This window comes from Rhipicephalus microplus, chromosome 9 (assembly GCF_043290135.1).
Source record: "Rhipicephalus microplus isolate Deutch F79 chromosome 9, USDA_Rmic, whole genome shotgun sequence".
Lineage (NCBI taxonomy): Eukaryota > Metazoa > Arthropoda > Arachnida > Ixodida > Ixodidae > Rhipicephalus > Rhipicephalus microplus.
The window spans coordinates 90,253,277-90,276,669 of NC_134708.1; the positions used below are offsets into that span (position 1 = coordinate 90,253,277).

At 46.7% G+C, this 23,393-nt stretch overlaps 1 protein-coding gene and 1 pseudogene across 1 annotated transcript in view; both read left to right on the plus strand.

The window, feature by feature from the left end:
- Window positions 1-23,393, plus strand: part of LOC119163154 (uncharacterized) — a 511,564-nt gene that overhangs the window by 77,562 nt on the left and 410,609 nt on the right. The window lies entirely within an intron of this gene.
- LOC142771393 (uncharacterized) lies at window positions 13,645-16,990 on the plus strand (annotated as a pseudogene).

Genomic DNA, 23,393 nt, shown 5'->3' on the forward strand with positions numbered 1-23,393 from the left:
ATTAATAAATATCGGGTATTGCGACATATGCTTGCGCGTGAAAGCAAGCACTGCGCATTTTTCGATTGAAAGAGTGAGCCCCTGACGTCGTAGATACTTGTATGTGATCGTCACTGCACGCTGTAGTCGAGCTCGCAATTGCGGACGAGTAGTTCCGAAAGACCATATGCATATGTCATCAGCGTATGCAGTGATCTTCACCGTGCTGGGAAGTTCTGCAGCTAGGCCGATCATTGTGACATTAAATAGGATCGGGCTGAGAACTCCTCCTTGGGGAACACCACGATGAACCTTATATCGATCGGTGTCTCCGTTACTTGTCGTCATGTAAATGGTGCGGTCCCTAAGGTAGTTAAAAATCCAAGCGTACAGTCGTCCACCGATGTCGAAATCTTCCAGTGTGTCAAGGATCGCATAATGCAGCACATTATCGTAGGCCCCTTAATGTCTAAGAAGACCGCCGCCACTAGTCTGCGTCGGCTTCCTTTCTCTTCAACGCTGGTGATCAAGTCGACCACACCATCAATGACAGATCGGCCTCTTCTGAAGCCGTTCATAAATGCAGGAAAGGAGTTTTTGCTCTCTAGAAGCCGCTCTAATCGTGCCAGTACCATTCTTTCCATCACTTTTCCGACGCAGCTAGCTAACGCGATTGGTCTGTAGGAGGAAAGTGCATAAAGACACTTCCCCGGCTTGAGCAATGCAATAATGCGAATGCATTTCCAGTTATCTGGGACTTCTCTTGACTCCCATGAGGTGTTATAATGAGATAACAGGATACGTCGTGCTTCTGTATCAAGAAGGTTGAGTGCAGCATACGTGATTCCGTCAGGTCCTGGTGCCGATGATCGGCGGGAGGCAGAAATCACAGCGTCAAGCTCATGTATTGTAAAACGTACATCAAGGCGCTCGTCAGATGATGGAGGCGCAATGGTAGTAAGAAGCTCATTAGTGGCAAGATCATCAGTGGTGTCCACGATGAGGCTACAGTAGTCACTGGCTATCTCAACTTCTGTCCGTCCCTGATGTAGAGCAACAGCTTGAAATGTTTGATGTTGTTTGGGAGTTGTCTGCAAACTTCGTACCACCCACCAGATCTTAGATAAAGGTTGCCTGGGGACCAGAGATCCACAGAAATTTCTCCAACGTTGCCTGTCAATCTTGTCAAGATGCCGAAGAACATGTCGTTGAGCTCGACGACAGGAGGAAAGGTCTAAAAGTGACTTCGTTCGTCTGTATCGGCGTTCGGCACGGCGACGGATTGCACGAAGAGCATCGTATTGGAAGTCAACTGCTGATCTCTGCATCGGTAAGTTAACCTGTTTGGTTGTGTCACGCAGTGAAGAAGCAATGATGTTTTCTACCTCGGATGGATCAGTCGTGTGCTCACAGCCAGACTTGACAGATGCCTTGAACAGTGTCCGTCGGTTTGACGAACGTAGCGTGTGTGCGTGCGGCGAAACCACCTGAACTGAACATAGGTTGGAAGGTGGTCGCTACCGCGAGTGTCCAAATCTGTGCACCAACCTGCGGAAGACAGAAGGTTTCTGAAAACGAAGCAGAGGTCGAGGCAGCTGCTGTAGGACGTGCCACGAACAAATGTAGGTGATCCGTCGTTGAGTACGCTTAGCCCATAGTTGTATATAAAATTGGCTAAATCCTTTCCGCGATAATTTGTTGTAGAGCTACCCCAGAGAGGATGATGTGCATTAAAATTGCCGATCACAATGTGTGGCCTTTGTGCTGCTTGAAGAATGGTCCCCAGGTGGAAGCAGTCCGTCTGTGCGCTTGGGTGTATGTATCCTCCTTTTATGGAGAATGTTTGCTTTTTATGTGTTATAGTCAGGCTCACGTAATCATTGCTGGTATGCGACGCGACTTCATGTCTCAAGAATGTCAAATCACGGCGTATACAAACGAGAACTTTGCTCGTACGTTGATCACTGCGGGACCAAATCTGGATATATCCAGATATACGAAAAGGTGAAATCACATTCGGTTCACATATAACGATAACAGGACATTGATATTTAAAAACCCATTGTCTGAAGTCTGACAGACGGCCACGTAGGCCACGAGCATTCCATTGCATAAGAAGCGACTGGCGCATGCGTTCTTCGAACATCAGTGCCATTTTCACTTACTGAAGAACCAGTAGAAGAGGCTCCAAAACCTCAAGTAGCTGCACAGCCGCCTTAGCAGCGGGAGTGTTTAGGCTGCTGAGAATCTTACGCATCGAACCCATCAAATTTTTAAGCATAGCCTTGACATCTGTGTTGTCCATCTTCTTGCTTTTTTCATTGGAGGCAGGGGCACTATGTGATGATGGCGCTACCGTAGTTCTTGACGGTAGTGAAGGCCACTGAGTCTCCGACGTGGTGAGAGCCAAGAACTGGTTACATTGTACTTGCGTGGACTGTATTGGCATTTGAGCATCTGTATCCTCCTTTCTGGCCGACAAAAGTAGGCTAGGAGGTGGTGAGGGCACGGTTTTGTGTGTCGAATTCGATAAGCTATGAGCACTGCTGCTTCGTTTGCGTCGATGTCGCGAACGATGTTTACGGCGCCGTACAGCTATTACAGCTTCTCTGTGAGTGGAGTGGTCTCGAACCATCTTCTTCAAGATACTAATTTCATTCCTCATTTTGGGACATTCCTTTGATGTTGCGTCGTGGGCGCCTGAGCAGTTTGGGCATTTGGCCACAGCATTGCAGTTATCACCATCATGAGGGCCACCGCAATGCTTGCAGGTTACTGCACCCTTGCAAACTGCACTAACGTGCCCAAATTTCTTGCATTTATGACATTGCAGAGGTTTTGGTACGTAAGGACGTATTGAGTGCCTCACGTACCAAACTTTTACATGTGTGGGTAACGTCTTCGACTGAAACACTACTTTAACACACCGCGGGCGTCCAAAGTGGTGGAAGCCAAGCACGGGAGCCGATGATGACAGCAGTTTCTCGAGACTCGAGTCTGTTATCTCCTCATCCACATCGTATATAACTCCTGTTGTCGTTTCTTCGTCGTACGCGGAGAATGCGCGAACCGGAATATTTCCTAATCGAGCAATCGCTTTCAGCGTGTCCATTAAGGCCTTCGTAGTGACCTCCACGGACAGTATGTTCTTTCGGGTATTTATGCGTATTTCTACGACTTTCCCTGGAGCGATGAGCTCAAAGTACTCTGTCAGGCTCTGCCTATTTAGAGAGTTCAAGATATCTGTCTTCGATGTCAGCACATACGAAATGGTGTACGACCGCATGCTACTCGCCTTTGTCTGTGCTTGCCGGCTAGTGGGCGATGTCCGGCTGATTTTCCTCTTCAGGCGTCGGCTTGGTACGACCACGTAGTCGCTGTCCGAAGCCATATCTACAACGGAGGAGTCATCAGAATTGTCATCGTGCGGCCCGCTTGGGCCGGGGTGAGAACTTGCGTCAGACGCACTATGATGTGGTCGGCCCGGTCCCGGTTGCTGGATGGGGTTTTGATCCCCCATTCTAAGGGGGAACGCCCCGTCGAGGTGTGTCAATTATTGAAAAATCTTGACAAAAGAATTAGGAAACTCATAGAGCTCGAAGCAGAGGCTGTTCTCTGTGACAACTTCTTCTTCCTTGTTCATTTTCGTTTGTTTTGTTCACTCTCCAGACGCAAGACTATCGTCTTTTGATGAAATATGCAGTGTAACATGCAGATACGGCATCAATTTTGTTTAGGCATTGGTTGCCTATTTAACAAGTTCTTTTGGGTTAAGATGGTTTCAGCGCTCCTAAGTCGCTCCTAACCGCTATATTGAAACAGAAACTGGGACATGGACAGTTGCTCATTCATTGGTATTTATTAGCGTTCGCATCAGACCAACAAGTTTATGTATCAGTTCTTGCTGCTCTAATTTACTCTGCCTTTGTTTTGAACACTATCAGTTGTATAATTACTTTGCTTGTTATATACAAACACTGAATTTCTGTAATGCCTAGTCTCAGATATCGTCACCCCTCATTTATTGCTTTGAATAGGCGCTTGAGTGATTATAAACGATGATACTCAAGTGTTTTGCCACGTGGACCATTCTTTGTCATTGGCGAACCATCGCCATTCTCCCTAAGTAGTCAAGCAGCACGCGCCTTTGCCTTCCAGTAAAGCTGCAGCTGGTACTTATACACCAGATGAATGTGTTCACATTGAGCCTTCAACAGCGGCTTGGACCTTCGAACGGCATTTTGCTTAGAAAAGTGATGCTGCAGCTATGACAGCTATTCAAGTGATGAGGCCACGACTACAAGTTCTGAGTCCTACCCGCTGCATTCTCCGACTTCTTCAGAGGTTTCTTTTCCTGTTAAGGTAGAATCACTTAGTCAGTCTCAGAAGCACCGCTTTACAAAAAAAAGGAAATAAGCGGAACCGTTTTGCGGATTATGTACTTGTGTGTTATTGCAACTCTACATCATTGAAGTTGTATGATTCTAGTTCCTTGTTTAGATAATGTGTGCAGCAGCGATCTTGCTGCGAACTCTTTTGTACCTCCACATACACGGAAATAAATTACCATAAAATAAAACGAATTGCTTATTTGTAAACTAGCCTCAGCTCGTTTAAAAAAATACAAAGTATATGTATACACCAGGTGAATGTGTTCACTTTGAGCCTTCAACAGCGGCTTGAATCTTCGTACGGCGTTTTGCTTAGAAAATTGATGCTGCAGCTATGACAGCTATTTCAAGTGATGATGCCACGACTACAAGTTCTGAGTCCAGCCCACTGCATTCTCCGACTTCTTCAGAGGTTTCTTTCACAGTTAAGGTAGAATCACCCAGTCAGTCTCAGAAGCGCCGCTTTACAAAACAAGCCGAGCCATTTTGCGGATTATGTTCTTGAGTGATATTGCAACTCTACATTATTAAAGTTGGGTGATTTTAGTTCCTTGTTTAGATAATGTGTGCAGCAGCGATCTTGCTGTGAACTCTTTTGTACCTCCACGCACACGGAAATAAAACACCATGAAATAAAACCTATTTCTTATTTGCAAACGAGCCTCAGCTTGTTTTCAAAAAAATTAAAAATATGGATGTGACCAAAGAGCATCTTGATGCAGCTACCATAGCGTAGGTGTATTGAAATACTGAGATACAAATATATTTTTCAAGAGTATCTTAATGCTGAAATACTGATACTAAAGTATCTACAAATTATTATCGTGATACTCTTGTATCGCTATATTGTCTAGCCCCGAGGAGAGCTTATTGATAGAAAAATTGATAGAAACACCAACCATCTATGGCACGTAGTGAAACCTCTGCGAACTGTTACACCATTTCATTCTGCTCAGGTGAAACCACCAAGCGGTTGGTGGTAGCTACACTAATGACGCAGGACATTGAGCGTGGGGAGATTTCTAGGAAAAACAAGGTACAGTCAATGACATTTATATTGCCTCACGAGCAATCCTAGCTGAAATCTAGAAGTGAAGATATGGGGCCCAATAGAGCAGTCTTCACGGTGTGTTTGCTATCGGTCCATAAGGAGTATGGGGCCACATGCATTGGCAGAGGCAAAAGAGCAAGCGTCCAAGCAGCCAATAACAAGAACTTATGCACTTACGCTAGTCTATGATCTGGCATAGGTGCATAAAGGCATGAATATTTGTTTGACATGTTTATCAGAGTGAGCTGGTTAGATGATGTCACTTCCTAATGTTCATTACAAGAAGAATAGCGTGAAAAAAACGTAGAAACAAAGAGAACGAACGAGTTTTTTTTTTTCGCAGATACCCTCATAATGGAGTATCAACTGATCTGACAGTCTGTTTTTTTATTGCTCACAGTGTAGCATGCGCCCATTTTACGCTTGGAAGTGGAAATCCGGTTCAAGTTGTCACCGGTCGTTAAACACCGAGACCTATGGGCGCATTTGACCGAATCGTATTTCAGGGAGTGTATTCGACGTCTGTGAGATGCTTTAGCACGTGGCTCAGAGCCGTTCGTCTTACTCAGTTGAGTCCGTAGGCAGCGTGAAGCAACAGACGTAGTATACTTCAATGGCCATCGACCATACGATGCTGCATGAGGCTGGTTCTCGTCCGATCACCGAAGCTAAGCAGCGTTGGGCTCGGTCAGTACTTGGGAGGGAGTATACTTCAATGATTGTTAAACGAGAAAATTCATTTCAGGCCTGTTGCATGGTTTATTGAGATGCCTGCTTTTAGCTAAATGTAAAAAGTGGTCAGAACGGCCGGGCAAATAGTCACAGCAGTGGATATATCTGCAAATGCACATTGTGCAACCTCAGTTGAGGTTCAGCAAAATACAGTTCCGCACAACGCACAGACGTGTGTCGTCTCTATTTTCTGTGTGTCCTCGCGCTGTTTGTGTGAGCTGATCTCCGATTTGCGTAACACGAACTCGATGCCAAAGTTTTGCTTTAATAAACTAGCATTCATTCATTCTCTTTGCGTGCGCTCACTGTTAAATGCATCTGAACATTTGTGGTGCTTGGGTGTAAGCTGATACTTTTTCGCGTGTTAGCGCCAAATTTCTCCATTTTGTCTCGGTACCCAATGTGGCAGACAATGAACGGCAATTTCGCATGACGGGTCGCTATACCAAGTCATGGTATATATGCGGTTTGACGTCCGAAAACCACCTTTGATTATAAGAAACGCCGTAGTGAAGTACTCCGGATATTTCGACCACCTGGGGTTTTTTCGCGTGCACTCAAATATGAGCACAGCAGCCTACAGTATTTACGCTTCCACCGAAAATGCAGCCGACGCAGCCGAGATTCGATGCCGCAACTTACGTGTCAGCTGGTATATCAGCGACCAGTGGTCATACGGTATACACGTGATGGCAGGTGGTAGATGTTACTCGCTCCTCGCGGCGCGCTTGTGATCACACCACCGGTTCTTCAAAATGCCCACCGAGAAGTATCCTTTGCTGCCGAAAACCGACTTCTTTGGGACAGAAAGCACACTTGACGTTTGGGATCTCAAGCATGTCAGCTATTTTGGTTCTACGTAGCTGCAGATTTCATCACCGTTAGAGGAGAAACTCCCTGTTGTTCAGAAGTAGTTTGCTATGAAACGTAGTTTGACGCACCCACGGCTTGCATAGTAAGATCTTACCAATACTAAACTCAAAATTATCTTCAATGTCATATTTCATTTCTTAGGTCGTCTTGTATACAGCTACAACCAAATAAATTACGAAGACAACGAGAGAATAAGGTATTTCCTTGATTTTCGGGCTTTTTTGGCACATTCGAGGGCACACTATTTACAGCAACCTACCTAATATTGCATTCTTGATTGCGTACCTGACACAGTCGGCTACACAATAATCAAAGTGGGACGCCTTGTAAAATTTCAAACTGACATTCTCATCCGCTGCACGATCAGCATTGACGGGCTTTCTGGACTGCGTTGATTTATGTATTGCTTTCTAAGCATCGTTCAGTGATTACACATTTTACTTCCGCATTTACAACGACTAGTGACGAGCTTTTAAACTAATCCGAAAACATTGCAATATCGATCCTTCTGTGCAATGAATTCCCAAATCAAGGTTTGTTTTGATGTGGCTGATAATGGCTTGCCTACCGCCACCCTGGTCTTTGCCTTATATTGTTCCGCAAAAAAATGCTTTAGAAGGGCAGTTTTCTTCGGTGCTCAAAGAAGCCTCCTCGTGTGCACAGGCGTAGGGAGATGTGCTCATTGACGCTTTCAAGACTCGGGCGACTGGTTACCACCATATTATTTTGTACGTAGAACTGCATGTATGATCCATCGGGTAAAATTTTGTGCATTCACATAAGACAGCGAGTGAAATCGCGGACAGGAGAAGACGTTTGTGGTGAGCTTTTCTTCTTGTGTCTCACCTCCGTATTTAGAAACGCTCCTCGACTCGACTTTCACCCTTCACTTGAAAGAGTTGAGCACTGCACCACTGCTCGGCTGAAATTGATGCTGCACTACTCAAAAATCGCAGCAGATTATCGCGGATATGCAGTGACTTGCCATGCCTAGAGACGGCGCTCTCATCAGCTTTCTCAGGTGAAAGTGAAGTGTTGAGTGAAGGGACGTTCTAGAATACGAGGGTTAGTTTTCCCACCCTGTTTTAAATATTAATACGTAAAAACAGAATCTTGTCTCTCTTATTTTTTGAATTCCTTCAATTACTTCCTTCTTGCTGTGACGCGCAACACATAACGGCTATTATACTAAACGAAAGTATGCGTAGTTTGAACTTAAGTTATAATATTACTACCTATAGCGCACTTAAATGTCTCGCGTGTTATTGTACTGATAGCGCGAGCTTTTCTGAGACAACATGCATGAGTAATATAACTTAGTAAAGCGCTTATCTGTATCTCTTCTCTGGTTTCTCGTCTTGAGTTCATGCTCAACGTACTTCTTATGCACAAGGATTCCATTTCATTCGACGCAGTTTTGCGACTTTTAATGCCGCTCATAAATGTGGCCACGTTATACACAACGCTTTCTTTGAGAGAAATGAATTCTTTGACTTCTTGATATCACTTCCTTGCTGTGACGCACAACACAAAAAAGGTATTATAGCAAACGAAAATATACTTAGTTTGAACTCAACGTGTGATGCTTCTTTGCAGTTGTCGGAATAGTGGCCTGACACTCCAAATTGTGCACACGTTTTGTGACCACGACAGCTTTGCGAGCCGTTGCCATACCTCTGGCATTTAAAAAACGACGTGGGTTAGGTATGTATGGCCTGGTCGAAGTCTTTTTGTACTATGTTTGAATGGTTTCTGGCAGATTACTGGAAGCGAACGTGAGTATTAGGTGTTTTGTTGGCGTTTCCTAGTTGTCTCTTCTGATGAAGATTCTTTGTACGTTGAATACATTCTGACTCTTCCACCACTTCAGAACTTTCGCTTTGGTCAGACCAAGCGAATCAGCGTCAGACATCACTCCACGAGTTGTATTCATTGCTCTGTGTGGTGTTACAGTGATCAAAGTGTCACCGAAAATTGAAAGATTGGGTTTTTTTCCTTTGTTGTTTTCAAATTGTTTTTTTCTCGAACTCCACGGAGGATGTTTCCGCTGGCCATTTTGGTAACTATGTACTCGGCCCTAAGAGTTTCTGTAAGACACCTGGCTACTACAAAGGAGGATACAGTTCTGGCTTGCTTGCAACTTTTCTCACTATGTTTGACATGAAAATGGGGGAAGTTTTCTTCCGAACAGTTCAAAAAACCAATGTCTTTGGTGCGTACGCGGTTTAAGGAGGTACGATGACTGTACAGAGGAAAAGCTCTATGCATGCCTGTTTAATTTTCTTCAGAAGCGTTGGCGCCCACCCACCACGCAGCCAAACACGGGGACGCTTCCAGTTTACGGATGCTGAAACCTGCAGACGCCAGCCATACAACAATGCTATATCCAAATGCGCCTAGAGCAAGGTAAGCTATTCGCACAGGGTTAATCGTAGCCGCCAGAAAGTTTGTAAGTAAACGGAATAAAGTAAAGGACAGGACAGATAAAGAGTGACAAATAAAGACAAAGATCTAGAGACAAACAGAGATAACAAAAGGCGCCTTCGAATTTCCCCTGGGTGGGTCAGCCCAGGGTGCCGTCTACGTGAAGCCAGTGCCAAAGTGTGTGGTGCCTCTGCCTGGGGGCCTGAAAGGTCCAATCACTCGGCGACACGGCTCTACCACGCACAGCTAGGCGTTGGAGAGGTCGAAACATCCCGTTAGCTCGGGTCCATGGTGTCATCACACACAAACGCTTGCTTTCACAGACGCCCCGGCGGGGCCACATTTAAGACGGCAACGTGACATATGTAAAATATAACTAGACGTTCGGCGACACGATTCAGCCGAAAGTCACATCCTTTTACCTGTCTATTTTCATCCTAAATACATTTGTACCTTCCACTTAAGAATCGAAATGAAAATTACCTTAATGACTATTTAGTAAGCATAGCCGATTGACAAGAAAGCAACGATTCTGCATGCGAAGTATGTGTTAATTTCTGCGTTGTAAGCGATTACAGACAATAAGTTGACGCCTAGCTCCTATGAAGCATTCACTTGCGTGGTACTGTCATATTCTTACAGTCTGGACGGTAAGTAATTATGCCACTTCCAGCTACAAGACGAAAGTGGCTTCCGCAGTGTCGATCAGGAACGGTGTCATTGTAAGCGTTTCGAACGCGAAGTTTGTAATAAGTCACTCCATCTATGAAAGAAAGGAGAAAAACGTAAAGAAAAAACTAAACGAAGGCAGCCGCAGTCGTGCCCCATAAAACATTTAAATTGATTTGTGAATTGTATTGAAGGTGCCGATCCATTTATTGTCGTCTGGAAAAAAGTATACAGAGCAAACAAAAAAAACATTCTATTGAACAACTTAAGGAGCATCACTACAGCATAAATGCATCTATGAGGGGCCATCTAGGCCCCTGTTGTAGGGATTGTGGATGCAAGCGATTGTTTTCAAAAAAAAGTACTAGCAAGAAACAAAGGAACAAAAATCAAGAATAATTGAAGCAGCAGAAATAGAAGATATCAACTAACTGATAGGACTAACTGATATAAGAAATGGTTAAAACATCTCTTCTTTAACCCTTTCACGAAAAAGAAATTGATTACTTGAACCGTAGGTGACATGCATAGTGCGTGATTGTGGCGCTCCGCATTAAGGGACACGGAAAAGAAATAACGGCTCCAGGCAGCGTTGTCTTTGACCGTCGAGTCAATGCCACCAAACGACGAGCAAAAGTCACCAATTCTCTTCAAACTCAGCAAACAGACGTTGCCACTCTAGATAAGTGTGGCATAACTATACTAATAAATATCGCAAATTATGTGTCACCCCGTATATGCAACATAGTTTATAACTCCAAAATATTTGGACAATATTCATTGCCAGCCGTGTCACCAAGTTCCCCATGAGAGAGGTTGGGGTGCCTTGTTTTATGACTAGCCGTGAGGCTCGATTGGTGGCAAAAGAGTTACCAGTCGTTATGAGTGGAATGCTCATAAATTCCCTTTATTTCAATGCGCTCATTCGAAAGCCAAAAGTGCAGTTATTTTTTAGTTAAAAGCGTCAAAGTTGTTTGTAGCCAGTTTTAGATCCATATGAACCCATGAAAATGTTTATTAAAAGTAGCTCGTAGGAAGTCCTGAAGAAGCCAATCGTTAATGATTATCGCACCTTTGGGTGTGAACTAATGTAGTACCGGGTACAACTGCCCATTCACAATAGTTCATCTGCATGCACAAATTTGATGCTTTAAAGCATAAAAATGAACGGATAGAGAGAATCTTATTTAGCAATTGTTAGTAGTGTGCACACTCACCAAGAACGGTGAAAAGTACGTTACTAAACATTATACCATAGATACCATATTGCTCACGCGTCACGTATCTCCTCACCGTGTGTGCATACTCCTAAGTACGTTATCCCATACCATTTTTCTGGCCTCACGGAAGGAACACTATTCGTAAATGCTGGAAAACCCCGAACAGCCAAGCGTACTTTGGCGAAGAACTTTCCTCTAAAAAAAGGAGTTCGTAGACGCCTTTCACTGTACGCCAACACCACATTTCGTACCTAAGGTGAACTATGAAAGATCATGCTTAATCCTATTGCAAAGTTACAGGTTAGTCAAGGTTACATGACCAAAGGCTCTTTCTGCTTCGGCATTTTAGATCGGAAGTATCCGAATCCTGATGGCTCCAGCGGTGAGTGTTGAGAAAGGGCATGCACCAGGAGTGTGTCTGAATGCTAGCAGGCCCATGTCACGTGGTAAAGTGCGGGGTCTTTTCTGCTTAGCAGACTTGGCGTATATTACCGGGCACAGGTAGTGCCAAGAAACTGTACACAAAGACCGGAGCAGTGAGAGGCTGCGCTGTCGTGCTATAAGCCTGAAGAACAGCTCAAGCTGACCGACAGAGCTTCTGCGATAGCAAAGGCCACAGGGGCCCTGGACTGAGGGCTCCACTTTCACCGGAAAAAAATGTATTAAAGTTTTGCGTTCATTTTGAATGCAAGCGCCACATGCGAAAAGTTTGTGTCGAAATAGTATCAGTTGTAGTGAATATAGAGGGAAGCAGCGGCTACAAGAGAGGAATTGCATGTGTTGTCTTTCGGGATGTACACGCTGGAACAAGGAACTGACTTTTCCAAAACACTCCGTAACGTTCCTGTTGCGCGCACCACGCTTTGTGAGCAGTAAAGCTCATACTAAACATTCGCTTTTGTAAATTTTTTGAGGGTTGTCCACAGAAGCTAGCTTCTCGGTGTGCCCGCAAGGTATGAAATTGAAGTCTGTATGCCAAACTGAGGGTACTGAAGCTGCGACGAAGTCGGCAAGCTATTCAGAAAAGTTGGAGCCATGGTCAGAACATGTGGCCTAATGGTCGTTTCGCCAGTGCAGATGTCAAGCTTGAAATAGGCTTAACACACCTCAAGACCTCATTCTACAACAAACCCACCTCACTGCATGCTCATCAGCCTGCTCACTTACATTTTGCTGAGAGGTTGCTGGTAGACACCCTAGTGTGTCCGAACTTTTAGGTAAATAACAAAAATGACGCATGTACAGAATGGCACGTTGTTGTAATCGGCTTGCTATGTTATCTACCACCCCCTGAGCAAGGCGCGTGACGTGCCAACTACTGAGCGTCATGTCTTTCTTCGCTCTTTCTTCCTTCCCAACTCCCTCTTCCTTCCTATGCTTTAAATACTGTGTTCACGACGAATAAACGTTTCAGTCCCCAGCGCTGGTCTCGCCTGTCGTTCACGCAATGTGTGTGCGCCGGCGATGTAACAGTGGCGACGAAGATGGGATTAAAACCCATGACGAAAAAGAACACGGCAAGAAAAACCACGGTACGGCATTTCAAGAACCTGCCGCAGTGACGACGGCAGCCATGGCCCACCACCAGCATCCCGAGTATGATGGCGAGAGGGACAACTGAAAAGCGTACGTCATCAAGGCAGAGGCTTATTTCGAGGCAACGGGGGTTACCGACACAGCGAGAAAAAGGGCGTTGCTCGTAGCAGCGTTAAACACGAGGACTGTGCAGATTCTGATGGGACGAGTTGCTCCGAAAAAACCCAACAGCCTAACGTACGAAGAAGTCGTTGCAACGCTGGATGAATATTTTGACGCGAAGCGCCACGAGATAACGGAAAGCTTCCGGTACTTCAGTCGATGTCAGCACGACGGTGAGCCTTTGCAACATTTCCTCGTCGACCTTCGACGCATTGCAGACAACTGCAATTTTGGCAGCATGCTGGAACGAATGCTCCGCGACCGTATAGTCTGTGGCGTCAGATCAAAACCCTTGCAAAAACAGCTACTGGCAAGGCCAAACTTAACCTTGGAAGAGGCCGAAGCGATTGCACTATCAGCCGAAACGGCAGAAGATGACGCAAATAAGATATCGGGTGATGCAACTACCGTACTGAAGGTTGCCGCGCAAAGCGTGTTGACGAACGAGCCTGCGCTAAAACGCGGACGCTGTGGAAGTAAGAAGCATAACAGCCACGCTGGCGGCTGGGCCAAGAGAAGGTGCTATCGCTGTGGTAGGCCGAGCCATCTTGCGAAAATGTGTTCGAGTGACGCGCCGAGAAAACGTGAAACCGGGCAGACGCACGGCATGCCGGGACGAGCACTGGCGGTGGCGGAAGACCGTGCGGAGGGGAACGTTGACGAAGCCATGCACCTCTGGACTTTGACTTCATCCCGGAAGTGGCAGTTAGAACCCCCAATCCACAGGACATTCACGTGGTGCGGCGTTGACATGCCAATGCTGATAGACACGGGGTCGCCCGTCTGCTTTGTGCCATGCGAAATTTATGAAAAGAACCGGGAGAGATGACCGACATTGAAACCTTCATCTGTCAAGCTTTCATGTTACCTTGGCAAGCTCCCTGTTCTGGGACAATTGGACATGAAGGTAGCCTACAAGGGTGCCGTAGTAGACTGCTCCTTGGTAGTATTAAATTGTCCCGGTCCAAGTCTATGCGGAAGGGACCTATTTTTCAGTTGAGCAATGCACGGTCACCTGTCCTTAACTTGACTGCGGAAGCCGGATCGCCAACGAGTCTCTCGGCTGTGGACGACATCGTCAACGAGTTTCAAGACATTTTCAGCGCGGAACACGGCTGCATCAACGGTCCCGCTGTGCACCTTCTACTCAAGGAAGGAGCTACACCCAAGTTCTGTAAGGCACGATCCATTCGTTTCGCTCTCCGTGATAAGGTTGATCAAGAACTTGACAGACTCGTAGCAATTGGGGTGTTATCACCGGTAGCGCATGCGGAGCGGGCTACGCCCATTGTGCCCGTCTTAAAAAAAGATGGAACAGTTCGAATTCGCGTCTATTTAACGATCACGTTAAATCCTGTATGCGAACTGGAGCAGTACCCATTTCCGGTGATTGACGATATGTTTGCATGCCTAGACGACAGAGAGTACTTCAACACTTTCTACTTACGTGATGCGTATAATCAAGTACCGCTTGACGAAGAATCCCAGAAGCTATGCGTAATTAACACACATAGAGGGATATTTTGCTTTAAGAGGCTGCCTTTTGGCATAGCGTCTGCCCCAGCCATCTACCAGCGAAAAATCGAAACAGTCCAGTAGGGGCTACCTGGCGTGCAAGCTTATCTCGATGATGAGTTGGTTGCGGAGCGACAGGGAAGCAGCAAGACCCTGCGAACGGTACTGCAGCGTTTGCGTCAGCACGGTGTAAAACTCCAGCTAGACAAATGCAAATTTAGTCGGCCTTCAGTCACGTACTTAGGGCACCAAATTGACAAAAACGGCCTACACCCCACTGAGGAACTTGTGGAAGCGATCGCCCAGGCTCCTAGCCCGGCAAATGTGCAGGAACTACGCTCATTTCTGGGCATGCTGTCGTATTACTCCAAGTTCCTGCCGAATATGTCATCTTTGCTTGCACCTTTGTACCAGTTGCTTTGCAAAAATGTGCGTTGGGTCTGGGGAGCAGCTCAACAAACAGCCTTTTCCAATGCAAAGCAGTGCCTACTTGCGGCAGGGGTGCTCGTTCACTACGACCCCGAAAAGCCATTAAAGCTGGAGTGCGACGCTTCGCCGCATGGCATTGGCGCCGTGTTGTTTCATGGGGATGCAAAAGAGAACCGGCCCATAGGCTTCCGTTCGCGAACGCTGACCACTGCTGAGCGGAATTACTCCCAGCTAGAACTTGAAGCCTGGGCCCTTGTTTTCGGGATGTCGAAATTTCGCGACTATCTCCTTAACAGAGATTTTACCTTTGTCACAGATCACCAGCCGCTACTGGGCTTGCTGAAAGCGGAGTAGCCGACGCCAGCGTTGGCCGCAGCACGAATACAGCGCTTGGCTCTCTACCTTGGTGGATTTCGCTACATCTTCAGTATTCGCCTGGTAAGCTGCTAATAAACGCCGACACCCTTAGCCGGCTACCGCTGCAGACTCCAGTTCCACCGTCAAGAAGCGAACCCCCAGAGTATGTTTGCGCTCTAGCAAGTTTCGATGATGGTACTGTGTCTGTCGAAGAACTCTAAGCTCTAACTGCGCGAGACCTCTTACTAGCGAGGGTAGTGGAGTACACCAAGCAAGGCTGGCCGAAACATGTAAAGGACAGAGAGTTGGTGCTATTCTTGGACCGCCGGTTAGAGCTATCCGTAGCTCATGGGTTACTAGGGTCATCGAGTTGTTGTTCCCACAAAAGCACGAGAACGGGTGCTATGTATCGTGCATGAGACGCACCAAGGGTCATCGGCAATGAAGGCTGTCGCCAGATCAGCATTCTGGTGGCCGGGACTAGACCGCGAGATAGAACACCTCTCAGCGTCGTCCCACAACTGCGTGCAAAACTTTCCTATGCCACCCTCTGCTCAACCAGTGGGTTGGCCAGCAGTTAAGGAAAAATTGACCAGGCTGCACGCCGATTTCGCCGAGCCGATCGCTGGCAGCATGATACTGGTAGTCGTGGATGCTGCAACTAAGTGGATTGAAGCCGTGCCCATGAGGCGGGCAAGCACGTCGTCTACTATTGCCAGCTTTCGCAGCATTTTTGCCAGATTTGGTGTTCCACGCACAATAGTTACGGACAAGGGCACGCAGTTCACTAGTGAAGAATTCGCCACTTTTGTGAAGAGCAATAACATCACACACCTCCGTACGGCTGTGTATCACCCCCAGTCTAACGGGCTCGCTGAACGAGCTGTTCGGACGATCAAGAAAGCTTTAAAGAAGATAAGCGAAGGCACATTAGAAGAGAAATTGGTGAAAATTCTTTTTAACTACAGGAGAACGCCGTGCCACGATGAAAAATCGCCTTCCGAACTTCTATTCGGCTACTCGATCTGCTCTCGCTTTTACTCATGTTTCCCACCTTTCCCAGGGTCACCCCAGAGACGGAAGAGTGGACACTGCCGCCCGACACAGCCGTGTACGCCCGTAACTACGGCCAGGGGGAGAAATGAACACCAGGGAAAGTTCAGTCCACTACAGGGTCACGCATGGTCATCATACAAACGCCCGCTGGGGTGGTTCGACGTCACATAGACCAAGTGCGTTCCAGGCCAAGCCTGGCATCTGCCCGGAGCGGCGCTCAGCGAGACCATGACGAGGGGAGCCCTCCGGCTGCAGCGGCGGCCACACCAACCGGCAACGAAGGCAAGTTGAACGAGCAGCCTGCAGACCAGGTGGCACCTGCGCAACCGCCGCCGCCTATCCAGAATGCGCAGAAATCCCCAGAAGTTTTGCGACGCTCTACCCGGGAAAGAAAACCTGTACAGCGTTTTCAATTCTAAGGGAGGAGAAATGTTGTAATCGGCTTGCTATGTTATCTACCACCGCCTGAGCCAGGCGCGTGACCTGCCAACAACTGAGCGTCATGTCTTTCCCCGCTCTTTCTTCCTTCCCAACTCGCTCTTCCTTCCTGTGCTTTAAATACTGTGTTCACGACGAATAAACGTTTCAGTCCCCAGCGCTGGTCTCGCCTGTCGATCACGCCCTATGTGTGCGCCGGCGATGTAACACACGTAAAATTCGTCTTCTACTGACAAATCCAGAACCGAGATAATGCATACAACTGTCACCAATTGTTTGGCAAGACAATTAACTAATCACTTCGAATTCGCAATGGCGTCATTGATACTTTTTGTCACCACTATCGAAATTTCTAATCCAGCAAAAATAGTCACTAGTGGCAAGCGTATCAACACGTCGCCTTATTTGAGTTTTTTTTAGTATTTTTAGCGTCGATATATACGTCTGCCCACATGTGAAAAAGTGAAAATTAGTTCTAAGTCAGCTCTGTTGTCGTGCCTTTTTACCTTGTGCGTACGAGTGACTGAAATAAGAAAAATGCCGCATGTGCTGAATTGTGCGTAAAGTTCTTCGTGTACTGACAAGTCCGGAACCGAGAAAATACAAAAAACTGTCACCAATTGTTTGACTAGACAATGAGCTAATCATTCGCAAAAGCGCCATTCATACTTTTTCTCACCACTATCGAAATTTCGAATCTAGCAAAATGTAGCCACTATTGGCAAGCGCATGAAATTTTCACTTTATTTGCATTTTAGGTATTTTTAGCGTCGATATATACATGTGCCCACGTGTGAGAAAATTAAAATCAGTTCTAAGTCAGCTCTGTTGTCATGCCTTTTTTATCTTGTGTGCCCGAGTGAGTTTCGCTCTGCTTTTTTTTTTATTGTGAGCATGAACCAACTAGCCGATGCTTAAACCCTGACACTCATTTCACGGCAGTGACAATTTCAATTTTGTTTACAAATATTAGCGTTTGCGTTGTGAATTCGCACTGGACTTAACAATAGAACGCTTCGCCCTAGCAAGCCATAGTGATGTAGGTAGTCACAGAGTGTTTTGCAATATATTGAAATGATCCTATGTAGGAAAGGAAAAAGTGAACTACGGAGCATACTCCCTGTTGGATAGATCCTCACAACACCACAGGATGCAGTTTTAGCCATGTAGAGCAATGTTTCTGTACCAAGAAGTCTCGGTCCTAAGTCTGAAAATAAAAACAGTCTGGATAAAATCATAAGCATTATGAACACACATGACAATTATTACATTAGGAGAATATGAAACCTCACAAAACTACCCTTAATTGTCGTGATGTTTGCTGTTGCCTTCCTTTATTTTATATATACGTCTTTCTACATCTAACGCAATGTTTTAAAGGAGAAGAAAATTTTTTGCATTTTATGATAACATTTCTTGGCGTATCATTGAAATAGCTTTGCAGAAGACTCACACATGCTGAGTGAACATCAGTTTGTATACATTTATTATTTAGCAGCGATTGCTGCCCACATTGGGGTTCCTGTATTGTCGCAAAAAAGGGTACTGAGACCTGCATCACCGTATGAGGAATATTTGTAATGATTTATCAACGGGTGAGAATCGCATGTTTATTTCAATCACAGTCACATATTTAATTAGTATATTTTGTGTGAAGATCAAGCTGAAATATTTTTGTAGTCATGCGGTGAATTGAAATCGTCTGATAATTGGCTATATTAGGTTTACAGTTTTGGGCGTCATGCCATCTTGCCAAAAACGGGATGCACTCTCTGATGACGAATCTCAGAAGCATGACATTTATTAACACATCATGAGAGAGAAAGAACTTGTTAAGCAAAAATAGTTTGATAGCGAGATTCACCAATACTTCAACGACGTATGTCCGTCACGGAAGTGACGTTCAAAAATTCGCTAGATAAGAAGACAAAGAAAAAAATCTGTCAAGTGGAGTTCGAACCCGTGGCCTCTGGATCTGTGACAACAGATGCCGCGCAGGTTGTCGATTGTGGTGAGGTCGCATACTTTGTAGGTGTATGAAAACCAACTTTTATATCTGCACATGTCTCCGCACAGCATTATTGGTATAATGAAGGAAGGCATCATGACTATGGCATCCATGATCAGTTCTTTCAACGCGTCGTGTCTGGGCGTTCATTTCATTCGGCGCGTTTATAGTAGAAAAATTGCAATTTAGTCTGTGTCAAAACGCCCCCAGGTGGTGACCCTACTCCAAGCGTCGGGGTCACTGATATATTCCATTCATATTGTTACGTGGAAAATAACAGTAGTCAGTCCGCAGCCACAACACAGCTCACCGACCACGTCCACATTTCACTCTCAGTCTGAGGCACTTTTCTGGGGTACGTCCCACTATGCCCTGTTTCATTCAGCCTACATCACGTATCACAAAGCTCGGCGGCAAAAGCGCCGACCCGGTGAGCTTACACGGCTACAGCAGGAGCAGTGGGGTAACGCCTGAGCATTGATACGTGGATGATGTCCAGAGACAGCATAGCAGAAGAGGTTGATGGATTATCAGGGACAATTTCATATGTATAGTGTCGGTCACTCGTCAAAGCACGTGGTACGGGCCCGTTAAAAAAGAGAGAAGCTTCTCTGAGAGACCTGCATGTCGCATAGGGGACCAAAGGAGAAAAAGAGAACCTGTCGGAAATTGTTAGTCGTGGTGCCGCTCGTCGTAACGATGTTTCTGCGAGTCTTGCGACGCTATTATTCTGCTGCGGGCAAACTGACGAGCATTGTCAGCTCGGGTAATAGCGTCACGTGCATATTCAGAAGTAGACTACGCAGTGGCAGGCAGGAAAATATCCAATGGCAATGTTGGTTCGCGTCCAAACAGAAGATAAAATGGTGAGTACCCAGCAGTGTCACGCTGGGAGAAATTGTTTGCGAACGTCACGTAGCGTATAGCTAGGTCCCAATCACGATAGTCGGCCGAGACGTATTTCGATAGCGTGTCTGTCAGGGTGTGGTTTAAAGGTTCTCTAAGCCCGTTTGCCTGGGGATGGTACGATGTCGTGAGCTTATGCTGAGTAGAGCAGGAACGCAGAATATCGTCAACCACTTTCGAATGGAACGTACGGCCTCGATCTGTCAGTAGTGAACGAGGGGCTCCATGCACTAAAATGAGATCGCCTAATAGAAAATCAGCGTTGTCTGTAGCGCGGCTTGTTGGCATAGCTCGCGTAACTGCATAGCGGGTCGCGTAATCTGTAGCAACCGCGACCTACTTGTTTCCAGAGGTGGATGTTGGGAAGGCACCGAGAAGATTCAAACCAACACGCAAGAATGGCTCCGATGGGATGTCGATGGGCTGAAGATATCCGGAAGGGAGTTCCGACGGATTTTTGCGATGTTGGCAAATTTCGCAAGCGTTGACATAACGACATACATAGCGTGAGGAGCCAGGCCAGTAGAAGCGGTGGCCTGCACGGTCATATGTGCGAAATACGCAAAGTGACCCGTGGTTGGCGCGTCATGGAGCTCGCGTAGGACTGTGGAGCGCAGGTGCTTTGGTATGACCACAAGTAGGTCGTGACCATTGGGTGATAAATTTCGCCAATATAAAGTGTGGTGCTTTAAGCTAAACAGGTGAACAGAAGCGTCTTGCGGTGAAGATTCGAGTTGTATGTGGCGGCTGATATCCGGATCGCGACGCTGCTCGTCCCCGAGATGAAGCAGCTGGGAGATGGAAAGGACGCAACTCACAGAATCCGTGCTCGTAGGATCGCAGTCGGCCACAGGGTAGCGTGACAGACAATCCACGTCTTTGTGCAGTTTTCTTGAATTATACACTACGGTGTAAGAATACTCTTGGAGGCGGAGTGCTCAGCGGCCAAGACGACCTGTGGGATCTTTGAAGGAGGCAAGCCAGCAAAGAGCGTGGTGGTCGATGAGAACTATAAATTATTGGCCGTATAAGTAAGGCCGAAAATTCGCGACTGCCCACTCCAGCGCTAGGCATTCGCACCCTGTGATGGAATAAGTACGCTCCGAGGGGGACAGCAGCCTGCTGGCATAAGCTATCACGCGATGCTGCCCAGGTTGTCCTGAGCCAACACAGCGCCTATTCCGTAACCGCTGGCATCGGTGCGGACTTCGGTCGGTGCCGTAGGGTCGAAGTTAGCCAGAACAAAATAGGAAATGAGCAAAGTGGTCAGGTGGGAGAATGCTGCTGCTTGCGAGGGACCCCAGGCAAACGTCTTATCTGGTTTGAGTAAATCTGTTAGGGGCCCAGCGATTTCCGCGAAATTTTTGATGAGCCGCCGAAAGAAAGAGCAGAGCCACACAAAGCTGCGTACATCTTTGGCGATTATTGGCACAGGAAATTCCTTCACAGCTCGACCTTTTTCTGAGTCAGGCTGTAAGCCGTAAGCGTCAAGAATATGTCCAAGTATTGTAATGCTGGGTGCTCTTTTGGCAACGGATCTACACAGTGGACACCTCCTTAAGTCTGCTACTACGGCTCCGGGTGAGGATACGGCTTCGTCACTTAGCTTGGCGACGACAGCGACCCGGTACTTCACCCTAACGCAACCCCGTGATCCAGGTACCTTCAATGGAGAGGACAACGCGAATATTGACAAGTGGCTTAGTATGTACGAGCTCGTCAGCAAGCAATACGGCTGGGACCCAACCGGTATGCTTGCGAATGTCATTTTCTATCTTCACAAGACCCCTCGCATTTGGTTTCAGACCCATGAGCACGAATTCACAAGCGCAGAAATGTTTAAACAACAGCTCCGCGACCTCTTTGGCAGCCTGCTTGGTCAACAGCTTGATGCCCGAAAGCAATCGGCCGTTCGTACACAGACGTCCGCCGAGCCCTACTTCACTTATATTCAAGACCTCTTAGCGTTGTGTCAAAGGGCCGAACCCAACATGACTGAGGCGACAAGATTTCGCACACTTCAAAAAGAATCGCCGACGATGCATTCAGCCTGCTTGTATTAACGAACGTAACGACCATCGACGCCGTGATCAAACAGTGCCACCATCTCGAGCAGGCGAAGAGTCGACGCATTTTGCAGCAGTTCGAGCGCCTATCCATCAACGTGGCAATGTCCTCTTTCGAAGCCACTTTTCGTCATCTGTCTACAACCGAAGACGGGACGCGCATCGTCCGTCGGGAACTCGCGGCTGCCCACCCGGCTGCCAATAAACCGACGTTGCCCGACGCCTCAACGCCAGCTGTCTCGTTGATACAGGCTGTTGTCCGCCAGGAATTCGCTAACCTGAGTATCCTGTCCACTGCACCCACCCTAGATATAACTGATCTCTCTATAGCTTCTGTGGACAAGAGACGTCACCGTCCGTACGCTATTTGAATCAGAAATTCATCTGAATGGCGAACAGCTGATGATAAGTCAATCTGCTTCCACTGTAATCGCGCGGGACACATCGCTCGTTACTGCCACAGACAGTGGCCATCTATGCCTTCTATCTCTTATCCCGCACCTCTAACAAAATGTTATGTGGAAAATAACAGTAGTCAGTCCGCGGCGACCACTCGGCTCACTGTCACTCTCAGTCTCAGACACCTTCCTTAAATATGTCCTACTATGCCCTGTTTCAGTCAGCCAAAATCACGTAACAATATTGAGGCATGTCAACCTTAAAGATTGAGCACTGCGGCTCATACTCGTTTTTAGGTGTGAAGAAGAAGGCAGCGGGGCCTCGTCCGACAGACAGACAGTAGCACTGACGTTTGCCTGCTCTGAGGGTTTTTCCAAGGATTTAGTAGTGTTGATAGATTTTTTTATATTTTAAATAATTTTTCATAGGCGGTGTCCTACTTGATTTTTCATACGGTGTCCTAATTGATTAGCGAGTGTTTCGATAGTTAGACCAGGCAGATGCCGTTTTCCTCACCTGGACCAGGGGCGTTCCTCTTGTCTCATTCTCTTCCTCCGTAGGAATTACCAGTCGGCTTGTTTCTACGGAATGGCATCTCATCCGTGCCTGTGGCATTAGTCCCAAGCAACAATGGTATCATACGGATGAAGAATCCAAAAAATGATTCAGGCGGAGCTGAGAACCGCCACAACTCACTACCAAAGCATCACAGATTTCAGACAGTACGGCAGGGGTGGCATTCTCTTCTTCTCGTCTGACCCTGCAGCTCTGTGTTCTAGACCTACTGAAATGCTCGGTATTCGCTACCGACCCGGTGAGCGCATTCGTTCCACCTCACCTACCCAAAGGCCTCGTTCAGGGTGTCGATGTCAACTTGACTTCAACTGTGATATTAGATATGTTTTCAGAAGCAGGTGGGATAGAGGTCCATAGATGTGGTCGAGTTGTGGACAAGAACAAGGTCCCAATGTAGTCCGTTATTGCTACAGTCGCCCGGTCGATACGCCCAACCGAAATCAAAGCGTGGCCTTTAGTATACAGTGTTGAGCCGCTATCACCTCGTCCTCTAAAGTGTAAATAATGTGGGCGTTATGGGCACTCAGTGAAAGGATGCGGGTCAGTACCTAGGTGCATAATTTGTGCACAACTCGAACGACTATAAAAGTAACGAAGAAAATGCTG